This window comes from Euprymna scolopes, chromosome 2, assembly GCF_053919585.1.
Source record: "Euprymna scolopes isolate OS-2025 chromosome 2, ASM5391958v1, whole genome shotgun sequence".
Taxonomy (NCBI): Eukaryota; Metazoa; Mollusca; class Cephalopoda; order Sepiida; family Sepiolidae; genus Euprymna; species Euprymna scolopes.
In genome coordinates this window covers 72,348,306-72,371,426 of record NC_136483.1, presented here as the reverse complement: position 1 = coordinate 72,371,426, position 23,121 = coordinate 72,348,306, and the positions used below count along the sequence as shown (strand labels likewise).

At 32.9% G+C, this 23,121-nt stretch overlaps 1 long non-coding RNA gene across 2 annotated transcripts in view; it reads right to left on the bottom strand.

The window, feature by feature from the left end:
* Window positions 1-6,473: 6,473 nt before the first annotated feature.
* LOC145292248 (uncharacterized) overlaps window positions 6,474-23,121 on the bottom strand; it is a 20,660-nt gene continuing 4,012 nt past the window's right edge. The window contains exons 2-5 of one of the 2 annotated variants that reach the window (XR_013869580.1): window positions 18,527-18,778; window positions 15,028-15,228; window positions 9,046-9,611; window positions 6,474-8,960 (exon numbers count right to left, since the gene is read on the bottom strand). This is a non-coding gene — a long non-coding RNA (uncharacterized LOC145292248). Of the gene's footprint in view, window positions 9,612-15,027; window positions 15,229-18,526; window positions 18,779-23,121 lie in introns of both variants that reach the window. The other variant, XR_013869579.1, reaches the window with a different exon arrangement.

The window sequence follows — 23,121 nt, the reverse complement described above, 5'->3', positions numbered from 1 at the left end:
AATTCAATGCAAATCGGAAATATTTTCATTTTCAAATAGCGTGCTGTACTCATATTGTACACTGAAAACCTTTTAAAACTCCATAGAAATTTAGATACAAACAATTACGAATATCTTTTATGCTAAAATCATCAGCTGTAATGCAATACGTTTACACTGCTTCCAACAATAAATGATCTGTGAAATTGAAAATGTTTGCATTCTCAATCATCACCTGAATTTAGAGTTAAAGCTGAATTTACAATCTCAACTTGGGGTTAGTGTTGAGGTTAACGAAATGTATGCTTTCGTACTAAACATCGTCAAGGAAATTTCAGTATTTGATGATTCTATAATTTTTTTAGAGAGAATTTAACATCGATTTAATTATAACTACCATCAGTCTGGTCAGCACAAATATATGTTTTAAAAGAATTAGATTTCTTTCAAAACCAACGTTTTCTTTACTAATAATGTATTTTTCAATAAACGTATTTTTCCTAAATTCACGCTGTGCTCTTTTTATTAATGTGTGTGTGTGTGTGTGTTTTTTTTTTTTATTATGGCAAATTTTATTAAATAAAGTTTTTTTGTTTACTTCATCCATAATTATAAATTTCTTTCACAATAATTTAATGGCTTGACCTCTCTTCAACCCGGTTTTCAGTTCTACAATTTCTTGAAAAAGCTCAGATTCAACTGGTTTCAATTTTAAGTTATGCTTCCTTAAACTATTTGATACACTTTGTATTTTAAATCTTCATCATCATCGGTTTAACATCTGTTTTGCATGCTGGCATGCAGGGCTAGCCTTAGCTATTGCAGAACTCTATGCAAAATTAATTGCATGGGGCCCTGTGTGGATATGGATAATAACTTCAAATTCAGATTTTGAAAAAAAATATTGAATTGGCGTGGGTCTTATGAAAGTGTAGGGCCCACTGCAGCCACATAGGTTGTAGTGGCCTAAGGCTGGCTCTGCTGCCATGCATTAGATGGTATGTATGTATGTTTGTATGTCTGGCTAAAACGTAGAAAATGACAAAACAAATACCCACAAGGTTGATATTTTCTTTATCAGCATTGCCTTGGATGAATAATATTTAAAATTTAGAAAGGATTATTATTTCTTTAACCCTAAACTGGCGCAGATTTTGTCAAGAGTAGGAGGCCAGATTATGAGCTAAAGAAGTGACTGATTTTTTAATCAATGAGTTAATTCCTTTTTGCCAACTCATTTCTTCAGGAATGTATAAGAGTGTGTGTCTAGAGAAAGAAATGGACTGGGCAGAGAAAAAAAGAAGGGGATTGGGAGAGGGAGAGGAACCAGATAAAGAGAGAGAGATAAAAGTTTTAATAGAAGTGTGTTGCACCTTTGCCCCATGCAACACCGGGTAGCTCTGCTATTTAATAATAAGCAGTCGGTGTGCAATGTTTCTAAATTACTTATTTATTTTTTTAAAATCAATGCAGAAGCATTTACTACCATCTTTTTTCTTCACCAAAACTATTAGGAAACCTTATGGACTCCTCAATCTTTTTATTATCTCTGCTTCTAAAATCTCATCAGTCAATGGGTATTTTCTGCTAAACCTCTTTGTTTAGGGGTGTGCGACTTTATAGATTTATGTCTTTCTATATTGATCCAGTATTGGTTCTTCTTAGATTTTTATTGACATCTATAATATAAATCTCACCTGTCTGTTTAAATGTATGTATGTATGTATGTATGTTTGTTTGTATGTCTGCCTAAAACTTTTGACAGAGGTGATAGATTTTCATGAGATTGGTATCGTTTTGAAGCTTGACCCTTTGGACGACAAATATCGAAAAATTGGCTAAAAACATTAATTCTTTCACCCTCAAGTGGGCACTTTTCTACAAGGAGGGCTCACTTTTTTCAACGATATTTTCGAAAGTCATCCCCTCTTTTCAATTGACTAGCTTTAATTTAAACCTTCGCCACTTCCGGTTTGGTGATGGTGCAGCAGCAAAGACGTCACACGTTCTTTTCCTCCTTCGTGGTACGTGTTCAAGCCTGCCTGTGTACTACCAATTTTTTTTTTTTTTTTTTGCTCAATACACATCTCCAAACACCAGGCAAACGCCAGGCACCCAGGCTAGTTATTAAATAAATCCCAATTTTTCTTCAAGAATCTTCGGGATATGGCATTAATCTGTTGGGATCATAAGACGTAATCGCCATGTGGCGGGGCCTAAGCAAAATTTTATACAGTATATATTAAAAATTAGTAACAAAATACAGTACAGTATATAATACACATGTATATAATCAAATAACAAAGGCGTTGTAAATACCGTAACCAGGGCCCGGAAAAACATTGTATTCCATGTTGTAACCTGAAAAAAAAACATCATAGGGCCACCGTATCCTAAGGTTCTAGTGTAATTTAAATCTGTGTTCTAGTAGAACTTCACCTTCTAACTCTTTGTCTGAAATTTTATAATTCACTTTGTTTGCAATTCCAATTATCTAAGCCAAAAGGCAACTCAAGGATAAGTGTTAAATGATAGTCAGGTGGACGGTGAGACAACACCATGATAATTAGTTGTGATTCGGCAGAATTTGATTATTTAAGAGGGCGTCTCAATAAGAATTATAATACAAGTATCAGGATTCTTTGTGATTCATCTGTTGTGACCAACACATTGGCTAAGAATATGCCACTCAATCTGCTTATATATCCTGATTCGAATTCTTCTACCTGGTTTTCCCCTTCAAATCTTTATTCTTGTTCGCCCTTTGCATATATATATATATATATATATATATATATATATATATATATATATATATTGTTACGGACCGGTATGAAGCTGAGTCGGGGTGGATGTCCCCTGGTAAGAATCTTATGACTCTAGGTCAGCACTTCACCCTACGTTATCCATAACATAATATAAGAATAAAAATAAAATAATGACAAGTAAAGTGTCGTCCACTATTTGACACGTCTGAGGTTCTCATTAGCACATTTTGTTCCGAACGATTCAAACTCAAAGCAAGAATGACACAACGCTAGAATCTTAAAACACAAATTTTATTTAACATCCTTAAATTCAATATCACACCGCAATAGGTTGGGATGAGGTCGGATGATAAAAAAGAAACATCATAAAAGAAAGAAAAAAAAACAAGGTGACAAACAAACAAACAAAAATAATATAAGAGAAAATGCATATACCATTTCCATTATGGTATGACAGTTTGGCCAAGGACGAGGAGCGAGGATATTGGGATGGAGAAATCATAATAGTCACTTAACTTTATCCAATTGGACTTTCGTGTTTCATAATGTCTTCGAAAAGTTCATAATTTGCGAGATTTTTCCGGTTTGGTTTCTTCTTGGATGGGGACGCCCGTCGACATGACGATATTTATGTTCATTGCAACCTTCTTCTTATTCATCTTTAATGTCTTTGCCATGAACTTTCCATGATATCCATTCTCGGCCGAAAGAATTCAACTCCTGTTTATTTCAGGGAAATCTGTTTACGCTGTGCTTTGGGCATTCCTGAGCACCACCGGCTCATAGCAAGTTTTTTTTTTTTTTTCATTATTCGCTCAAACGTAAACAAAACAACCAGTCCATTTCACACCGTTCACTTCTCTCCCCAGTCTCTTTCTCTTTTCTTTTTCTTTTTTTTCTTTCCTCTCAATTTTTTTATATGAACGCTACCGTTTTTCACCGTTGACAAAACGCTCAGTTCAAAAACTGCTTTCTTTATTCGTCCGCGTCGATCTCACTTTTTCTTTCTCTCCCTTTCCTTTTTCATCAGCTTCGCTGACAGTGTGCTCTCTCACGCATTGCATTTTCAGAAGGAGGGAGGGGTGTGTGTGTACGCCTCGAACACTAGTGCGTTTATTTATTTGTTATTACTATTTTATTTTATTTTTTTTTTATTGAATTTAAATTCACGCTCGCCTAAGGCGAGGGAAGGGTGCATGCTTTCATATTTATATTTGAATTTAAATTCACTGTTCACCGTAGGCGTTCCTTAAGAGATTAAAAAAAAAAACTATTTCTTATTCCGTTATGATTATTTCTTAATTTATCAACCGATATCAACCAGCCTCTCTACCAATATAACAATATATATATTATATCTGCCACATAATCGCGTTGACACACCGGTTCTCATCAGATCACAGAAGTTAAGCAACATTGCACCTGATTAGTATCGGATGGGTGACCATTTGGGAATTCTAGGTGCTGTATGTGCTCTCCGCTTATCTCAACATTTGTTTCCAGTCGTCCTGTACTTCACTTGCCACGGGTATTTAACAATGTCATCTCAGGAGAAGTGTGGTTGGAGATTGTGCACCTCCTGCCACAAAAATTTAATGCACAAGCAACCCTTCGTGGGTATCCATAGTCTGTCCAAGACTGAAAGAGCCTGCTTTGCTGAGATATATATATATATATATATATATATATATATATATATATGCAAAGGGAGAACAAGAATAATGATTTGAAGAGAAAAACCAGGTAGATAGATCCAACCATTTTTCTGGTAACATATATATATATATATATATATATATATATATATATATATATATATATATATATATATATATATATAACAAAGGCATAAAGGGCTACTATTTGGTACCATGCCTCGGAAAGATTAACAAGATGTTGGTTTATGTTACATTTAAACTTCTACATAGCGGTATTGTCAAGGAACCAGGTAGCAAGAAGGAAATTCCAAAGTCTAGCTGTTCAAGGAGAGAAACTATTAGAGTAGAAAGCAATAACATACTGAATTTTCAAGAGGCAACGAAAATTTTTAATGCCTGTACAAAAAAGTCTGGAAGCTTATTTAATGCACCTTATAGGTATGTGTTCCCTCTTTTTACCCTTCCAATATTCTTCTCTATGGTCTGTAGCTTGTCCCCGTGTTTCGTTTCTACTTATGTAGGGTCTGCTATTACTCTCCTTTCTCTACCAAGAGAATGCTCTTTCCTGATTCAGCAGTGCAAAAATACCCTACATTTATTTGTAGAAATCGAGACAACATTAAAAAAAGTAAAGAATTGTTTCTCAGTGTTTTCTTTCATAATCTCCGGTTTTTGTTTCTGGTAATCCTGTTATTTTCCTTCCTCGCATATGTTGTGTCGTTCTTGTTTGTTGGTTCCATCCGGCTTTAAAGAATTCTGTTTTATCCTCTATTTGTCTCCCCATAAGGGCAGCGTTAGACATAAGGCCGATTTCTAATATTAGGAAAATGCAGCTCCCAAAAAGGGGGCACTTTGGATTGAGATAAAACTAAAAATGGTTTTATCTAAGAAGGACTGACAACTGAAAAAATAGCTGACATTACATTTTGATTGTAGCCTTTCCCTTTAGAATAGTTTAATTCTTGCCATTTTTTTTTTTTTTAACTTTTTTCTTCAAACAAGGCACTGAAGTGTAAGGGGCTATTGTGAGATAGAGTCCAGATTTATAGGGAATCAACCTGGATCAGAATTTGGGTAGCAAAATGTTTGTTCATATTATATATAAATTTTGGCATATTGATATAGTCAGGGAAAGAGGAAACAGGGCAGAAATTTCTAGGGCAGGCGATCTGAAGAATAAAGCTATTAGAGTAGAAAATCTTCCAGCGTCTAGTGACCTCTACATTGAAGAGGTGAGATCTTGCTGCTAGTTCAGTTGGTCATGAGTATTTACATAGAAGGTAGTAAGTTCACTGGAACACATTCCATGGGAGTACTTGGAAAGCAAACACAGTGAAGCAACACTACAGTGAGGTGAGCTTGACAGATAGTACTGGGCCTATTAGGTTAGAAATTCTTTTCTGCATCCTGTTTAAGAGGGGGAGGCTAGTGCACCAGCCCAGATTGATATCAAGACCCCCATGCACATGAGAATGGTTATCTCATAGAGACATAGAATCGTATAGTAGAATTCCCTTTAAATTGATTACGTATCATTCCAATCAATTAGTATTAGTATCAAAATGGGTAATGTGTAGACATCACGTCTTAGAAAGAAAATGGCTGCTGAATTCGACGTTTACGTAAAAACTGAGACTGAAAGAAATCTTAATTCTACATATAAATTATAAAGATTATTGTTTATAAAGAAAGTTTGCTTTGTTCAAAACATGAGTTTTTTTTTTCATATTGAATAACGAAATTGATCTTGGAACATTTTCATCTCAAACCATCATTTGACTGCGAATAATGATTCAATGCATGTGATAATTTAGAAATTTCATGTTTACAAGAATTCGTTATTAACTGACGCTTGAAAATCTAATAGCATTGAATCATTTCAAAATTGTCAGATAGCTTCATGACAAGTTGAAATATTATTTCCACATAAAATCATTGTCATAAACATAATTTTTAAGACTTTTTGGATGCATTCTAAGAACTAAGTAGCCATTTTCTTTCTCGGCCATTGTATCTACACATTGTTAAAAGATTAATTCATGCAACAAAATAAATGATAATAAAATAATTCAAATTTTCACGGATTTATTCATAATGATGAAATGATAGTCAGACTACAATAACAAAAAAAAAAAAAAAATACATAATCGCTTGCAAGAAAATAAAGTTACTTCCCCATAAAAAATTGAAACAAGAGAAATAACTAAATTTTCTTTGCTATCCAACAAGGTTTAAAAAAAAACAAAAAAAAAACATTGTGTCTTGAAAAAGATAAAATAAGTTTTGACAAGCGAAAATGTTACAACAAATATTAACAAATCTAACCTATTCATGGTATCTTCCACCCAGAGACCAGCGGTTTTATCGGGGTGAATTCATAGAGAATAGCAAAGGGTTTGATAACAAAAGTTGAGATAATGGAATGGACTCTTGTCCTAACGATAGCAGAAATAGTATCAATACCTAATCTTGTTTGTCGTATTTGTCGGTTCAGTTTCTTTGTGCAGAGTTTATTGGTTGGCTTTGTCAAATAGAAACCCCTTTAAAAAAGTCTAACTCTTGTCATTGTCAAGTAGATTTTCCTTTCTCGGGATTTATTTGTTGCTTTTGTCAAATAGAAATACCTTTAAAGGAGTCTAACTCTTGTCATTGTCAAGTAGAATTTCTTTTCTCAGCGTCTATTTGTTGCTTTTGTCAAATAGAAATACGTTTAAAGGAGTCTAACTCTTGTCATTGTCAAGTAGAATTTCCTTTCTTAGCGTTTATTTGTTGCTTTTGTCAAATAGAAATACCATTAAAGGAGTCTAACTCTTGTCATTGTCAAGTAAAATTTCCTTTCTCAGTGTCTATTTGTTGCTTTTGTCAAATAGAAATACTTTTAAAGGAGTCTAACTCTTGTCATTGTCAAGTAGAATTTCCTTTCTCTGGGTTTATTTGTTGATTTTGACAAATAGAAATACCTTAAAAGGAGTCTAACTCTTGTCATTGTCAACTAGATTTTCCTTTCTCGGGGTTTGTTTGTTGCTTTTGTCAAATAGAAATACGTTTAAAGGAGTCTAACTCTTGTCATTGTCAAGTAGAATTTCCTTTCTTAGCGTTTATTTGTTGCTTTTGTCAAATAGAAATACCATTAAAGGAGTCTAACTCTTGTCATTGTCAAGTAGAATTTCCTTTCTCAGTGTCTATTTGTTGCTTTTGTCAAATAGAAATACCATTAAAGGAGTCTAACTCTTGTCATTGTCAAGTAGAATTTCTTTTCTCAGCATCTATTTGTTGCTTTTGTCAAATAGAAATACGTTTAAAGGAGTCTAACTCTTGTCATTGTCAAGTAGAATTTCCTTTCTCTGGGTTTATTTGTTGATTTTGACAAATAGAAATACCCTTAAAGGAGTCTAACTCTTGTCATTGTCAACTAGATTTTCCTTTCTCGGGGTTTGTTTGTTGCTTTTGTCAAATAGAAATACGTTTAAAGGAGTCTAACTCTTGTCATTGTCAAGTAGAATTTCCTTTCTTAGCGTTTATTTGTTGCTTTTGTCAAATAGAAATACCATTAAAGGAGTCTAACTCTTGTCATTGTCAAGTAGAATTTCCTTTCTCAGTGTCTATTTGTTGCTTTTGTCAAATAGAAATACTTTTAAAGGAGTCTAACTCTTGTCATTGTCAAGTAGAATTTTCTTTCTTAGCGTTTATTTGTTGCTTTTGTCAAATAGAAATACCATTAAAGGAGTCTAACTCTTGTCATTGTCAAGTAGAATTTTCTTTCTTAGCGTTTATTTGTTGCTTTTGTCAAATAGAAATACCCTTAAAGGAGTCTAACTCTTGTCATTGTCAAGTAGAATTTCCTTTCTCAGCGTTTATTTGTTGCTTTTGTCAAATAGAAATACCTTTAATGGAGTCTAATTCTTGTCACTGTCAAGTAGAATTTTCTTTCTTAGCGTTTATTTGTTGCTTTTGTCAAATAGAAATACCCTTAAAGGAGTTTAACTCTTGTCATTGTCAAGTAGAATTTCCTTTCTCAGTGTCTATTTGTTGCTTTTGTCAAATAGAAATACCTTTAAAGGAGTCTAACTCTTGTCATTGTCAAGTAGAATTTTCTTTATCAGGATTTATTTGTTGCTTTTGCCAAATAGAAATACCATTAAAGGAGTCTAACTCTTGTCATTGTCAAGTAGAATTTCCTTTCTCAGCGTCTATCTGTTTCTTTTGTCAAATAGAAATACCTTTAAAGGAGTCTAACTCTTGTCATTGTCAAGTAGAATTTTCTTTCTTAGCGTTTATTTGTTGCTTTTGTCAAATAGAAATACCATTAAAGGAATCTAACTCTTGTCATTGTCAAGTAGAATTTCCTTTCTCAGTGTCTATTTGTTGCTTTTGTCAAATAGAAATACCTTTAAAGGAGTCTAACTCTTGTCATTGTCAAGTAGAATTTTCTTTCTTAGCGTTTATTTGTTGCTTTTGTCAAATAGAAATACCATTAAAGGAGTCTAACTCTTGTCATTGTCAAGTAGAATTTCCTTTCTCAGTGTCTATTTGTTGCTTTTGTCAAATAGAAATACTTTTAAAGGAGTCTAACTCTTGTCATTGTCAAGTAGAATTTTCTTGTTCAGGATTTATTTGTTGCTTTTGTCAAATAGAAATACCTTTAAAGGAGTCTAACTCTTGTCATTGTCAAGTAGAATTTCCTTTCTCAGCGTCTATCTGTTGCTTTTGTCAAATAGAAATACCTTTAAAGGAGTCTAACTCTTGTCATTGTCAAGTAGAATTTTCTTTATCAGGATTTATTTGTTGCTTTTGTCAAATAGAAATACCTATAAAGGAATTTAATTCCTGTCATTGTCAACTACAATTTCGTTTATCTACATTTAGTTCTTCTTCTCGTCCTTTTTTCAAAATAAATTCTTCTCACGTAGATTTTCATCTTATCAACTGTCTGGTCTGCTCTTGCGATAATTTCTTTGTTTTGTTGGTAACTGCGCTTTGTTTGGAGTCTTTTTTATCGCCGCGATGAGGATGTCCATGATTGTGACGATGTTTTGGGACTAGGCGTCTTCTTTGAAATCTGTTCACTCATCTTTTGTAATCTTTTCTTTTCAGAATGACTTGACAGTTGCACACATTCAAATAAAGGGCCTCACAAATCGATCGGTAAACCTTAATTGTATCTTCAGATTGTGGATGAGTGAATTTGTACACCTGTTGACCGCAACTGTTCAAAAAAGAAATAAATCAATAATTTCTATATTAAAAAATTTTTAAATACACAATTATTAGTAGAAGTTTTTCACACAACTATTTTTTAAATGCAGGGATTGCAGAGAAAACAATGAATCAAATTCAACCCTAGCTTGCTCATTTTTTTTTTTTTTTGTTCCACAACAAATATCTCGAAGGGTGATTATTGCTGATAAGAATTATTCCACTTTTAATTGTATTTATAAATAAACAAAAGAGTTTGTTGAACCCCTGTTTCAGTAATGAAAACAACAACAAAAGCAACAACAACAATGTAATGGTGGTTAAATGGTTAACAACAAGGATTGACAACCTGGGTATTTCAAGTTCGAATACAGTTTTTTCCACAGAAACACTTTCACTTAGGGACGTTGGTAACCTTCATGTGGTCCATCCCGAAAATAGTTCGAACTAGAAAGATAGCTGGAGAAAAATGCTGACAACAATCATCTGATTCATACGAAATGAATAAATGAATGATGCTCCTCCTCCTCCTCCTCCTCCTCAACAACAACAACAACAACAACAACAACAGAGAAAAGAGCCCTGAAACATTCGATCTTTACTTGGTTGAAATAATGAATATTGATGAGTTCAAAATACTCAAACTTAATTGGTTGCCTTATATTGGACTTCAACCATATATGCTCCCAATGATTATATAAGCGATAACCCAAAGGCTATCACCAGTGAAAACCCTAATTTGCCAAAGGAACTTATGTTATTTAGTGCTACAAGGACCCGTCACATGATCGATAAAGTACTAAGTAATATTAAGTTGTAAGTTACACTCTTCTGGAGGTTGACGGTTTAATGCAGAGAGAGAGAGAGACTGTAATTTATTTAAAACGTCTATTGGTCACGACTGATGGAACAAGGGCATGCTATCCTCGTGAATTAAATAAAGTTTCCGTTCAAATTTGCCAAAAGAACCTATGTTTTTAAGTGCTTTACATATACTTTGAGGGCAGCCAAGTTCCGACCGGAAACCTGCCTACTGTCATCTAAACAAAACAATTCACAATCACGGACTAACTTCTATATATAGGGACAGCTTATCAGTCTTATAAACTTGATCAGAAGTCCATATAACACTTTCTAGACATTTTAACATTTCTTTAATTTTTTTCTTTTGTTTATTAAACAAAACACTAAGTTGATAAATTATATATAAATAAAATTGATAAATTATGTGTGAATAAAATTGATAAATTATGTATAAATTAAGTTGATAAATTATGTATAAATAAAATTGATAAATTATGTATAAATAAAATTGATAAATTATGTATAAATAACATTAATAAATTATGTATAAATAACATTAATAAATTATGTATAAATAAAATCGATAAATCATGTATAAATAAAATTGATAAATTATGTATAAATAAAATTGATAAATTATGTATAAATAAAATTGATAAATTATGTATAAATAACATTAATAAATTATGTATAAATAACATTAATAAATTATGTATAAATAAAATCGATAAATCATGTATAAATAAAATTGATTAATTATGTCTGAATAAAATTGATAAATTATGCATAAATAACATTAATATATTATGTATAAATAAAATTAATATATTATGTATGAATAAAATTGGTAAATTATGTATAAATAAAATTGATAAATTATGTATAAATAAAGTTGATAAAGTATGTATAAATAAAATTGATATATTATGTATAAATAAAATTAATATATTATGTATAAATAAAGTTGATAAATTATATATAAATAAAATTGATAAATTATGTCTTAATAAAATTGATAAATTATGTATAAATAAAATTGATAAATTATGTCTAAATAAAATTGATAAATTATGTCTAAATAAAATTGATAAATTATGTATAAATAAAATTAATATATTATGTATAAATAAAATTGATAAATTATATATAAATAAAGTCGATAAATTATGTATAAATAACATTAATAAAGTATGTATAAATCAAATTGATAAATTATGTATAAATAAAATTGATAAATTATGTATAAATAAAGTCGATAAATTATTAATGAATGTCTTTACTTTTGATAAAATTAAATATTACATATTTGCTGATCCCAGTTGTTGTTATCATTATTGCTGAAACAAGGTTTCCACAAGATACTCAAAAAAGAACTAAAATCACACTCATAAATATGTAACAGGATTTACTTAGAGTATTTAAACTACTGTTTTTATCTGTAATGTTATTTGCATAACGTTTTGGTTGATGTAACCTCCGCCCTTCTTCAAATCTATACTGCCCACAAGAACCGATGGCATAATGTGTGTATGAAACAGCACTAATCCTATTTTGGTTAACCGTCTTCCTCCGAAGGAGGAAGTTCCATGAGAGTATGAAATTCACAAGCAGTCCCGAGTCACATGTATATCCCCATTAGGGGAGATAACGACATTAGGTTTTTGCAACTCTTGCAGGGAGATGTCGACGTCCTCCTACATACAGCACCTGGACTTCCCAAATTGGTCACTCATTTTAGTAATGACCAGGCTCAACATTGTTTAACTTTGGTGATCTGACAGGAACCGGTGTGTCAACGTGATTATTGCATAATAGTACTAGGTAAAATTCAGTTGTATGTTACACTCTTCTGAAGATTGACGATTTCATCCTTAGTGCAAGCGATACAAAGAATACAATTGTGAATTATTTAAGACTTCTACCCAATCATGGCTGATGGAACGATAGCTTACTAGCAGTATGGATTAAATAAAAAAATTTCATTTGAAATTTCATGCAGATTCCTGACTTCGACAAGATACATCTGAAGAAAGTCGGAGGTTACATTGGCCGAAATGTTGTACAGATAACACTCAACATGAGAATAGTAGTCCAAATAATACATTATTCCAAAGTAGTCCAAAATATACATTATTAATCCTCATCTCAAAAATTCAGAAACACAATAAGCTGTCCTCTACTGTGATATATGTACAGAGAGGAGTTAGTGTACATGAAATACTTGAAGATGGCCAGTTTTTGAGTCGGCCATGTAAATATTTATCTAGTTGATCTGGCCTAAGAAGAAGAAGATGATAGAGGCACAAAGTTCCAAATAAAATACCGTCATCTTCTCTACAATTAAATCAACCTTATTCAACAGGAACACGGGGATATAAGAATATAAGGCAAGTTAGTTCGGCAGTCACATATTAAAGTAAAAATGTAATTTAATGCAGGTCGGTTTCGAGTATGAATTTATTTCTCATCTCCCATCAATTCCTGGCAATATAGCATCCCGTCAGATTTGCATTGCAGCTAAAACTGAATTGTAATTCCCACGAAATAACTGGGTAAAAAGTAAGAAAAGCTGTGTAGTACTATTATGCCATAATCACGTTTAAATTGACTGGTGTATTTTTATGTGACTTTTAACATGCCTGTTTTCCCAACTCACTCACAATTTAATACTATGCAAGATATTGCGTGTATACACAAAGCAAAACAGAGATCAATCATGTTACTGTTACAGAAAACTTCTTCACTATATTAATAAAATTACAACTTCATGTATGTTTCAATGTGTATTTTCCTTGCAACTATGTGACTTACACCTTTATGTAACTTTCACTTAGGGACGTTGGTAATAGTAAAAATAATTTTTTACTATTAATCAAATAGTTATTAAAATGAAAAATGCAATCGCATAAAATAAAATGTATTTTAAAAAATCTTATTTAAAATAAATTCAATTGCGAAATTAAATCCACTGCATTACATTTTAGTTTCTTGTTAAACAGTTCAGCCATTTTGATCTTTTGTTAATAGTTGAAACAAACAAAAAAAAAAAAAAAATTGCTGACGACTTTTAAAAACGTGAAAAGAATTGGGGCGCATTTAATTGTCGAATAGAAAATCATTTAAACTGGTTTTAAAATTCTTAGCAAATCCTTATATATTATATATTATATTTATTATTTGGAAGCTGTCATGAGGAGATTAGAAAAATATTAACAAAACAAGGAAAGTTGCATATTTTGACACAAATTAAATAAAAAAAAAAAATTTTTTTTCAACCAATCAATGCGTCTTCATCAAAAGTTAATATCCTATTATATTTCTACAAAGCCACCATTCGCCCATGGAGTATTGTTGCCACATATAAGCTGGTACATCTACCACCAGTCTCTCTGTATTAGACAGGGTCAAAAAAAAAAAGAATCTCCAATCTAAAAGTTCCTGCACTATCGATCAATCTCCAACCTGTCTCATCACCGTAATGTTGCATCCTTGTGCTTGTTTTACAAGTACTTTAATGAAATGTGCTCTGACGAACTCGTAGCACTTGTGTCCCAAGTAAATACTCCTGATTAACCTGATAGGTAGCAAAACCACACCCAGTCACTATAAAACTCCTCAGATGCCGAAACGTTTTCTACTGGGATAGTTTCTTCCCTCAAACTGCTAGACTCCCCTCTCTGCTTCCTGCTTCCTTGACTGTACTAACATCCAGAAATTTGAATGTAGTGCGAACAGACATCTTGTAGCTCAACTCCCTATTTAAAATGCTCTTATAGGGAAGGTCCCTAATAAGTAGCTCGTTACCTCCCAGTGGCAATATGCTTTTTTGGAGATGAATAAGAGTAAAATGAAAAGCAATAAAATAAACCATTAAAATCAGCTGGGAGTCGATTCCCACACTATATAAAGAAATGTCATAAATTATCAACGGCCCAAATCCAGTTTTATATGATCAAACCCCCCCCCCGCCCAAAAAAATATGACACATAGTAATTTGAACAACATACACACTCTCCATTTATAATATAAATCTCACCTGTTTGTTTAAATGTATGTACGTATTTTTGTATTTATGTATGTATGCCTAAAACTTTCGACAGAAGCGATGGAGTTTCACAAGAACAGTATCGTTTTGAAACACGGACCTTTGGACAACAAATATAAAAAATTGGCTAAAAACATTAATTCCTTCATCCTCAACAGGGAGGGATCGCTTTTTTCGCCGATATTTTCGAAAGTCATCCCCTCTTTTCGATTGACTAGTCTTAATTTAAACAAAACAAAGAAATTATCGCAAGAGCAGACCAGACAGTTGATAAGATGAAAATCTATGGAAGAGACATATACGCACATACAGCAGTTTGAACAACGTACACATTCTCCACGTCAAATAAACACTACTTTAAATGAGTTATCACGCACACACACACACACACACACACACACACACACACACACACACACATACACACAGACCTGTTCATACGCATCAGCAGGAGCTAAATACGTGCTGAAAATATTTCTGGACTCTCGTCATACAAACTTTATTTTTATGTGAATTCTTTGTCCTCTCGAATCACGATTGCAACGATGTGCGTTTGAAAAAGCAAAATGCAACTCACCGATTGTAAATGAATATGTCTCCTTTCTCGCCCTTCATCCTTTTCCATATATGGAGAAAGAATTCATCTTGAAAGATGGTAAAATTGCCGGTGTTCTGTAACCGTTTCAAAGACCGTTTTGCTTGGTTTGACAAAGAATTGACGACCATGAACTGCACGGTTTCGTTGTTAGCGTGAAAAATTCTTCGAATGCGTTCCAATCTTTTACAAAGAGAAAAAAAGAAGACGAGAAAAAAGTCATTAAATGCATAATCACAATAAAAAAAAATAAAATAAAACTCAAATCCTTGTGGTATATTTTATGTGCAAAGCTTCACTTTAATGTTTTGAAGTCCAAGAAGTTTAATCCTCTCTCCCTTGAGTGCCGACGTTTATACAGTGATCTAATTTGGACCTAAAACTCCAATGAATATGACGATCTCCATCATAACGTTTTAGTCACTTCTGTAACAGGAAGAGGTCTGTGTGGGTAGTACCAGAAACCATTTCATTGCTGATTTCGATCGAGCAAATGTGACCAGTGTTTGATGGGGAGTATTTGCTTGGTTGCACGTTTCTGAATGGGTTCCAGTCGGTCAATATTCTGAGCAAGACATGTTACTTCTTGGAGTTTGGAACAATTTTCACTAGTTGAAAATAGTTTGAGTTCACACGTTTATGTGAAAACTCCCTTGTTTCGGGGAGTGATGAAGAAAGTGAATTCCAATGAAGCAAAAAAAAAAAAAAAAGAAAGAGTGTAGCAATGAGAACCATTTGCTTTTCAACGTTCATAGGAATCAATTCACAATTAAGTCGCCACATGCCTTCTCACCCTTTGAGAATTGGTTATTTTCTTGCTAATCATCTGAGGTGCCACTTACGAAAGAATGCCAATGAGGCTGCTCGGGCATTTTTTGAAGGCTAGAGTGCTCTTCCTCTAGGACGATGGCTTTTCAAATCCCACTTTCCGACCCTTGTGTCACATCTTCCTGCCACGGGGAGGAAATAAACATCAGTATTTGATGGAGAGTATTCGCTTGGTTGCTCGTATCTGACTGGGTTCTAGGTGGTCAATATTCTGAGCAAGGCTCCTAGATTAATGATGTCAATTCTAAGTGTGGTTGCACCATGGCTGCATGCAGTTTTAAATAAATATTTGAAGAGCCGCTAACAAAGGTATTGCTGAATGAAGCCAAGATAATCTCAACCTTCTTGACAATTTTAGAGATGTGCTTTGTCCAACATAAATTAGTTAGAGAGAGGGTCGGTAGTTAGAGCGATTTTTTAATGGCATTATGTAGTAATCTATCAAAAATTCTTTCTTTTTTTTTTTTTGCGGTTGTCAGAGAAAACAAGAGATGATAAAGAGATTTAAAAAGTTATAAAGAGAAAGAGAGAGGGGGAGAGGAATATGAAGGTAGACAGAGAGAAAGGAGAAAAGAGAAACAACAGGAAATGGGAGAAAGATGTAGTAAAAAATAATGATAGAAAAGATGAGGAAGGAACAAAGAGAAGGAGAAAAAAGAGGGGAAGAAGAGAAGGAGGAGAGAGATAAGGGATAGATAGAGAGATGTTTAAAAAGAAAATAATTTTAACTCTTCTATTTTTTTTTTTTTAATTATTTGGAAGCTTCGACTAACTGTTCTCATCTTGAGTGTTAACTTATTTTCTCAACGTTTCAATCGATGTAATCTCCTCCTTCCTTCAAGTGTATCTTGTCAAACTCGAGAATCTTTTTTATTAAACTCGGGAATCTTTCTGTTGAATTCAGAAATCTGCACAGAATTTCAAACGGAATCATTTATTTAATCCATGGAGTAGAATACTCTCATTCTGTTAGCCATGTAGAAGTCCTAAGTAATTGGCAATTATATTTTGAGTGTCATCCACACTGAGGATTGAACTTTCACCCGCCAGAAGAGTGTAACTTATAACTGGATTTTACCAAGAACTTTATTCACTATACCAATGCCCCTTACGCCACGAGTTCGACAAAAAGATTCCTGAGTTCAACAAGATACACCTAAAAAGAAGGTTGGAGATTATATCAACAGAAACACTGTGAAAATAACACTTAAGATGAGAACAGTAGTCCGAATAATACAAATAATACAAACAACCAATTCTTATCTCAAAAATTCCGAAACTTTTATTTTACTGTCCATGTCTTCTACACTATCCTAGACAACGACGGGTAACCATACCAGTTCACAATTAGGTTTTTTAAAAAAAACTACAGGCTAAAACTTTACGAAATTGATATGACTAAACCACCCTTACTCTATATTCTTCTTTTTCTTTTTTTTTTTACATAGTAGTCACCACATATCAAGGCCTGGAAGCCACTCGGCTCGGAGATAAGGGTTATTGCGTGTACAGTTATCAATGGGATAATATCGTAGTAATCGTTAGTAATGGAAATTTGATAAAGTGTCTTACTTAAAGGGGTGGTTTTATCAGGAATTTGTTTATGTTGGACTTGAAGACATCCAAGTTGTAGTCAGGTGGGAAACAGGCAAACGGAACAGAGTTCCACAGGCGTGCAGTTCTAAGAAAGAAGCTTTGTTCATGGAATCTATGTTTTGATTTAGGCACAGATAAAGAGTGGGGAAAATTAATGACTGTAGTTTCAGCTAGATGGGTGTTTTCATGAAAGATTGGCGAAGGGGGGGCAGAGATTGGAGCTCAGACGAGCACTTGCCATGGAAATAACGATAAAACAAAGACAGGCTCTTCTGTGGGAGAGAGGTTGCAGGGAAGAGAAAGGGCATCCCCCACTAAGCTACGAAGTTTATTTTGTACTCTGTGAAGGCAGGGTAGGCTGTTTTTAGCAGCTCCTGCCCAAATGTGGCAGTAGTACTCCATCCTTGGACGTACTTGGCTTTTATATAGATAGAGAATTGCATCAGCAGTGAGATATCTTCTGGAGCGGTAGAAGGATCCTACCATTTTTCCAGTGACCTTGGCAACAGGCTTGATGTACGTGTTCCATTCAGGTCAGGAGTAAAGGTCAATTCCAGAAGCTTGTCAAAACACAGAGCCTCCCCAAGGCGAGAGACATCCATTTCAATTGATGCCAGATGGGGATCATAGCGTTGATGATGTAAAGATATAAGCTTGGTTTTAGATGCATTAAAGGTAACCCACCACTTCTTCCCCCATTGTACCAATGGACCACACGCTCAAGATCAGAGGATGGAGAATCAGAGAGAACTTGGTCATTTACAGCCTTTGATGTGTTGCCATAGATGGTCGTGTCATCAGCATAGATATCAACGAATGATTTAAGTATGTGTTTTGGAAGATCATTGATGTAGATCAGGAAGAGAGTTGGGCCCAGGATGGACCCCTGAGATGAAAATTGAATTATCCTCTATCATTCTCTTTATATTAAAACTGAACTAGTTAATAATTAAAAAAAAAAAATGAATACAGATTTGACCAATTCTACAGAGAAACAGTTACCCACATCAAGATGATCGGGTTTTGAATTACATGAATGTAGATCGATCAAACTTACCGAACTGCTTTTTTTAGACAAGATTTTCAGTTGGCACTAAAAAGTGCCACTACCGTTGTGTGTCCTTCAAGGTTGGCCAGGGGGTTCTCACGTCGGTCACCCATCAAGACGGGTGGTGACTGACACGATGGTGCCTCCCGCTCCAACTTAACTGACGACACTCCAGTCACTATTACTGCCATCGCCATGGAGACAAGAGTCAGGCAGATTAACGAATCATTTCGATTCGATAACCACATCCTGATCTTTCACCTGCAAAAAATGTGGAAAGAAAAAACAAAATCATATCAGGAATTGTTGTACCTCAATCATAAGCACGATGAACATAATAATAAATATACCCAGCATTTCAGTTTCTTTGAAATATTTTAAAGAGTTGTTGGAGGAGGAGATAATATGGCAAATACTTTCATTTGAAAAGCTAAATCTTTCCAATTTGAATGAAATGTGATCGATAGTTATTAAGGAGAATAGAATGTGGATTTGGGGTTTACTTTTGACAAACTTAAATTAGATGAAGATCAATTACGTTTTGTAAATGTTGATAAATTGAGCTAGAGTTTACAAGATGCATAGTGAGTTAGTGGGGTACGGCAGTGGTTGTAAAACCAATGTAGCTATTAGCTTTATTATGATGATGGGAGTTGCATCGTTTTTCTAATGTTTCTGAATACAATTTTGAACTTCTGAAAGGCCGTACATATGAAAAATTCAGGATATATATCTCGTATATATATATATATATATATATATATATATATATATATATATATATATATATATATATATATATATATTACTATAATTATTTTAATGCCTACAGACACTAGTGTTTCACCCTTTTTGGAAATCATCAGGTTGGGAGATTCGAACCCAGCCACGAAGCCATCTCTGAATCTATTAGCAAGAAACAAATGGCACGGTCAACGTTAACTGTGAAAAATACAGTTGAAATTAACACGCGCGCACGCACACACACACACACACACACACACACACACACACACACACACACACACACACACACACACATATATATGCTATTATATCTTATGACTAGAACCCTAATTTCAGAGTCCATTAAATGGTTTTGATTATAACAAAATGTCTTAAATTTCAAACTTCAGAAGAAATTGAATTTCAATAAATCTTCTTAAAGTGATATCAAAGTTTTTATGGAAATTTCTCCAGACAAAGCCACTTGATGTAAGGTGCTAAGAAATACCTCTTCAATGTCAAAAACTAGCAAACGATAAGTGTTAAGTGGATATATTCTGACTCAGAAAACAGCAATTCTTCTCATTTGTCAGAAACATTGTTTGTGAAATGTGAAGACTAAAGGACAAAATAAGAAAAAAATTCATATATGCGGCCTTTCAGAAGTTCAAAAATTGTATTAAAAAACATTAGAAAAAAGAAAAACGATGCAACTCCCATCATCATAATAATTACAACCACTATCCCACCGACTCACGATGCATTTTGTAAACTCTAGCTCAATTTATCAACATTTACAAAACACAATTGACCTCTATCTGATTTTAGACAAATTCTACTCAATAACACGAAATGATTCATTCTGAAACTAGTTTTTAAAAAAATTAAAAATACCCGAAGTTATCTTTATTAAAACCAAGCAATTTATAATTAATAACATTACGTAGGAAACAAGTTAGCAACATTTTAAAATGCCTAACGTCATACAATTCGTTCTGTGACGCTAATTCTGACACCTCAGAATTTAAATTGTTAACGTTTTTTCCGGGAATGAACTGTTTGTTCTTTTGAGATCTAATTGACTTCACATCTGCGTTTTTTCCTGATTTTTTATTTTTTAATTTTCTTCTTTTCTCCAAATCTTTTGTCCATTTCTTTTTTATCACCTAAGGGTGATTCGCCAAATATAAATTCCAAGATCCAAATATTTATTTTTCATGCAAAACAGCTCCTCCAAAATGTTAAAATTTCAGTTCAGTTTTACAAATCCGTTTCGTTATGCAGAAACAAACAGTTATTATTATATCAATACCGTTTTTTTTTTTTCGTGCATAACGAAACGGATCTGTAAAATAATGTATCGAAATTTTAACATACTGGAGGAACACTTTTATATAAAAAAATAAATATTTGGATCTTAGAATATAACTATACTGTTGTTCTTTTATATATGCTCTGTTGTTGTATTTTACATATATTGAACTTCTAAACAAAAAGGATTGGTTGACACAAAAAGTTAATTATAATTGAAAAAACATTTTACCAAAACAACACACACAACATATATATATCACTACAATTTTGAACGGAAGATATGTTTTATCGTTTATGATTAAAAGTTTTAAAAAGTCCAGCTGACTAGTTTCGCCCTCACTCAACAGAGCTATATCGCGGTATTTTTAAAGGGAGTGGGCGAAAACTGCATATACTTAAAATAAAAGTATTGTTATGGTACATATATAATGGGGGTATCTTAGAAACTAAATACGCCTAATCTAAATAGCCACTGTCTCTGTTTACAAAAGGAAGAGCCCTTCAAACGAACATAGGTCATCTGTAAAAGTGTTAGTTCGTCTAACGAGTGAGTGTGACTTAAGATCGTAAATGAACCAATGCTTGAATTTCATGTGAACGTCGGGGTTTTAATTAATTGTTCAGTGAGAGAGGATCCGTATGTATTTTTTAGAGCAATCGTTTAACGGAAGATTTCCCGTCCTAATTTTACGAGGTATGTATTGTTGGATTCTATTGTCCAATCTCAATGTCGTACTACTCATGTAGTCGGCAGTGCACTGCAACCTCATCCAGAACGATAAATCCCATTGTTATTATAGTGGGGAGAGGTAGAAGGTATTTTCGAGAGGACACCAACAGGAGATTTTTAGAGAACACAACATACGCGCTTGAAGCAAAATAGCAATTTTCAACTGTTGAAAAAGTGGAGAATTTCGATTTATTGAAATAACGGTAGTCAGAAAAAGACGTTCATTATTATTATTATTATTATTATTATTATTATTATTATTATTATTATTATTAATAGTACTATTATTATTGTCATTATTATTAAATGTAAAAAATAACAAAGTGATTAATTACATTAATAAGAACATAATTATATATATATATATATATATATATATATATATATATATATATATATATATATATATATATATTCTTTTAGTTTGTCTGTTTGTCTGTCCATTCCACTTTTTTTTCTCGAAAACTACCAGCCAATCTGGCTAAAATTTTGTATGGACCATTTGTTATGATAAGGCACAATGAACCAAGTTAGAGTTTAATGGGGATTAGTCTTTAAGTTCCACATTTTTTTTTTTTTTTTGCAATCTACTAGGCCGATCTGGTTGAAATTTTGTATGGCCTTTGTACAGCAAACTAGGTATATGGTATATGTTCGATGCACAGTTAGGGATTAGTAGGGACGGGTATTTGATGTAAAAATGTTCACAAATTTTATCATATACAATCAATAATTTGGCATAAAGCACTCATTTTAAGTCACGTTTATTGTATAATTCAAGAAATTATGTGCTGATTTGTCATCAGTACCATTGCTCATTATTCAATTTTATTTTATTTTGTCGTTTGTTGCTGAACATATGAGGTCTGCGAGATAACAAATAATGAAGCGATCTTTATGCTTGTGAGATAGTTCAATCTTCTTTCTTGTTTTCGGTTGTGATTTTACTATTTATGCGCGACAAATTAAGGCATGACAAATTGCTCTTACTGTTTTGTTTTTTTTTTCTGCTAAAAATATTTATAGAGAAAAAAGAAAGTTATTTTTTTTATAGTTGGGGGAGAATATTTTTTTTTTAAATACGAGTCAAGCATAAAAAGAAAATGTTTCCTGAAGTTGAAAGAAAAAAAATATTTGCTTACTTTTTTAAAATCGTAAATGTGTTTTTTTAATAGTGAGTATTGTTGTTTTTGATAGTAAATGTTTACCTTAAAAAAATGACAATGAAAAGTAAATATATCAACAAATTATTCAATTTACCCAAATCTCAGCCCATCAGCCTGAAAGAAAAAATGTTTAATTTTTTTACAAAGATTTTTATAACGAAAAAAAAAAAACATACTAGTCCGTCTAAATTAAAAGCGCTTGCTTCTTATTAATATAAAATAACAGATTGCTCGAATGACTTGCTTAAATGTCACACGAATAGAGAATCAGCAAGAGTAGTTGTCATGCCTTGTCGTACATTTGTCGTGCCTTAATTTATCCTACATAATTAGTAAAAGCCTTTTTGGTCATATGTTTTCCAACTTTAAAACATTATTTTTGGATTGATCACCCTGAAAATGTAGCGGATGTCAATTTTCATCAAAACCGAACAAATGTAATTCTTCAGCCACGCCCTGGCATAGTTAGTGGCAGAGAAGTGGAATAATGTAATGAAGAAGTTTTGTCAACTTCAAGGCAAAAATATAAATAAATAATAAAGAAATTTTGTTTATTGGCAAAAGATTATATTTTTGGTTCAATAAACATAAGAAATTTAAACCTCGCCCCTCTGCTTACGACCACACGGAATCCCTGAATATAAATAACCAAATGTTGGTGGATTTAA